Source organism: Dipodomys spectabilis, unplaced genomic scaffold (genome assembly GCF_019054845.1).
Source record: "Dipodomys spectabilis isolate Male_0828 unplaced genomic scaffold, ASM1905484v1 ptg000536l, whole genome shotgun sequence".
NCBI lineage: Eukaryota > Metazoa > Chordata > Mammalia > Rodentia > Heteromyidae > Dipodomys > Dipodomys spectabilis.
Genome location: NW_024871213.1, coordinates 582,242 through 585,885, shown reverse-complemented (window position 1 = coordinate 585,885; position 3,644 = coordinate 582,242).

Below are 3,644 nucleotides of genomic sequence, written 5' to 3'. Positions count from 1 at the left end.
ATCAAAGGCCCTTGGTGCCTTAAGTACTTAAACTTCACCCACCTCCTGCTGCATGATATTACCCACCTAAACCAAACCACCATACAGCTTATTTGCGCTGCCTCATTTTTAGAAGATGTGCTTAAAAAGTTACAACAATGGTTTTCACCATCCTCTCTGGTCACCTGGGGAGGCCTTGCACTATTAGAGCTTATTCTCCTGGGAATTATTCAACGCTTACACTCCCGGCAAAAATGTCTCCAATGACGGGTCACCATAATGACGGTCCTTTTAAAAGAAAAGGGGACATTTGTGGGTAGAGTCGGTCAGATCTGGTTGAGTCAGCAAGAGTAGCAGTTGAAGCACACTTCCTGCACTTCCTGCTAATAGAGATGTGACCCAAAGGCACGTCTGCCTAGCTTGACAGCCATGAGCTGTCCATGCTCCCTACATGCCCCCGGGGACCAATCAGTGCCTGTCACCAAGCAGTGCCTGTCACAACTGCCTTACATCAACTCCCCTCGAAGTGATTGGCAGGGAAGGAAAGGACTCAGGAGGTTGGGAAAGCTGGGGCTACAAAACTTCCCCTCTTCTCCCACCTACCCCCCTCGCCGCCACCTTGAGGAAGAATAAAGGAGACCTGCTTAAGCCTATTCTCCCAGTGTTTGTTCCTTGTAGGCATCATTCACACTTACCTCCTGCCAGAGATCTAGCCCTACACATTCCATTTGGATCCCTGCCAGGATCCTTAAGTTTTTACCCATTTTCTCTATACAGGATGCCCAAGGATAAACAAACCAACAAGGAAAGAAAAGTGGCTATGGTGGCCGAAGCATGTGTTTAGCTAATTATTTTAATGTTACTTGCTCTCATTGTTCTTTTACTAAATTGCTTGTATAGTGGCATTACTTGAATCCATATGCTTCCTGTAAACATGTCTAAAACTTGGTATGATTTAGGCCTTTATTTCATTAGCTGCCTCTGCAGCAGCAGCTGCTATGGCACTAATACAGAATGTTAATCATAATAATTTTTCTTTAGAACTTTTTCAACCCTACAGGCAAATAGCAGGATTAGAACAAGCCCCACGTCTGGACTTTGAAGTGGCAAAGACTGCTATCCCATCCCTGACTAATGTTAAAGGACTGCTAATGATATTGCTTGGCCTAGTAATGATTTTGCTGATGGTTTTTCTATGCCTTCTTTGCATTATCCGTGCAGTGCAAATCTCTTATGAGTTTAGCCAGCTAGTTCATAAGATCAAGCTCCAAGTGAATGAATTTCCCCCGAGAGGAACCACAGCAAGAGACAGGTAAGAGGGGGTGTCAGTCTGACCAACCTAAGACAAGCATTCAGCTTCTCTCTGAAGAAGTTCTCAATGATAGGCAAGGCAGACAAGCAAATCCACCCAACCTAAGACAGGCTGGTTCACTTCTTTAAACAAAGATGGGGTGTTGGGAGCTGACAGTAAAGCTCAAAGGTCATTTTGACCCCTGTGCTCGCTTAAAGGCACATACAAGGAACTGGCTTACTTAAAAGACACCGGGTGCCTGGGATTGCTTTGCTATATCTGCAGAGTTTGTTTTAAATTTCCTTGTTTTTCTGGACGATAGAAGAACGTCCTGAATGTGGGGACCCACTAGGATTCACCGTGCAGCATGTGTGGAACTCCCAATACCCAAGATGCTCTCATGTTGTGAACAGTACAACCTTACAAGATAAGGACATTTATATATGTCCCAGAAGTAATCGAGCTGCTTCAGATATTTCTACCTGTAGTGGGGCTGATGTTTATTACTGTGCTAGGTGGGGCTGTGAGGTAACTGGGACAGGCTCTGGAATCCTGCACAAGGACCCTCCCTATCCTTGTCTGGCGAATCTCGCCCCCCAGACTTGCCTGGAACCCCCTGTACGGTCAATGCTATTCTTACCAATGTAATCCTGTTAAAATAACCTTTACAGAGGAGGGAAAAGGATAACTAACTGGGAGGTGGGCATGTCATTAAAACAAAAAAGGGGGAATCTGTGGGACACATGGGCAGCAAAGATTGTGCTGAGAGTTGAGTGGGCAGAGCCCGATTTGTTTACGTTTAGGGCATAAACAGCACATGGAAGCTTAGGTGCATGATACGGTGTGACCTTTACAGTAATTGGTTGGTTCCTTTTCCTCCCCAGGCCACCCGGTCTTTTTGCTTTTGAAAAGTGCTTGCTGTGTGTTAATAAACAAGTTACTTTCACTTGACTCCCCGCTGTGTCTGATTGTTTCCCGGATTAAGGGAGGCTGGGGAATGGGCTAGCGGCGCACTTATGTTGCCTGGGACCATGTCCATCTTTCGTGGGATGGATGAAGACCCAACAAATAACATATAATAAAGTAAATTTAAAATAAAAATAAAAAAATAATATTTGCAAATGTTCTGATCTCAAGAATACCACTGGGGCAGGGGGGGATGATGCAGTAATATTTAGTGTACTGTTCTTTGCAAATTTGGGAGGGCATCACAGCAGAAGTGCAGTATTTTTTCACAATACTGATAAGCTGGTCATGATGTAAATTTAGGGAAATTTATGGTGTACCTTACAAGTTGGAAACTGTTGGGCTAGGATGACTTTATGGCATAAAACCTTAGCATTGATTGTCAAAGAAATATTAGCTTAAACCAGGCGCCGGTGGCTCATGCCTGTAATCCTAGCTACTGAGGATGCTGAGATCTGAGGATCACGGTTCAAAGCCAGCCCGGGGAGAAAAGCCTGTGAGACTCTTTTATTTTTCTAATTTTTATTTTTTTATTGTGAAAATACTGTACAGAGAGGTCACAATAAGATGGGCAAGATAGTGAGCATATTTCTTATCAAGCATTGTAGCCTCCTGCTTTGTTTACCATTCCAATCCCTTCCCATCCTCCCCCCCAACCAAAACCTCTCTCCCACAAGTTGTAAAGTTCGTTTTCGACATGACAACTTGTACTTCTCATTGTTGCAACAGGTCCACCTGTATCCTTATGTAAATGACTTGTTTTTCCCCTTCTCCTCCACAAATTATACCGACATCAAATACAGTGAAACAGGGGTTATACTGTGGGGGAGGGACATACAAAGCAACAAAGAAATAATCTTATAATTGCATTAGAAACAAATGTATGAAAGAAAAAATACATTTAAAATACATATCTTAGGGTTCATTTTCCTAACATCACCTTATCTGACCTTTTCTGCTTGACTCATACATATATTAGATATTGCAAATAAGGGAAATCATAGGACCTATGTTTCTTTGGGCTTGGCTTACTTGACTTAATATAATTTTTTCCAAGTCTTTCCATTTCCTAACAAATGGGGCAATGTCATTCTTTCTGATGGAGGTATAGAATTCCATTGTCTATATATACCAAATTTTCTTGATCCTTTCATCTACTGAGGGGCATCTGGGTTGGTTCCAGATCTTAGCTATGGTAAATAATGCTGCAGTAAACATAATTATGCTGGTAGCTTTAGTGTGGTCTTATTTGTAAAGATTTGGGTAGATACCCAAAGTGGGACTGAGGGGTCATAGGGGAGCTCTATGTGGAGTCTTTTGAGGAACCTCCATACTACTTTCCAAAGTGGTTGATCAAGTTTACTCTCCCACCAACAATGAAGTAAGGTTCCCTTCTGTCCACATCTCC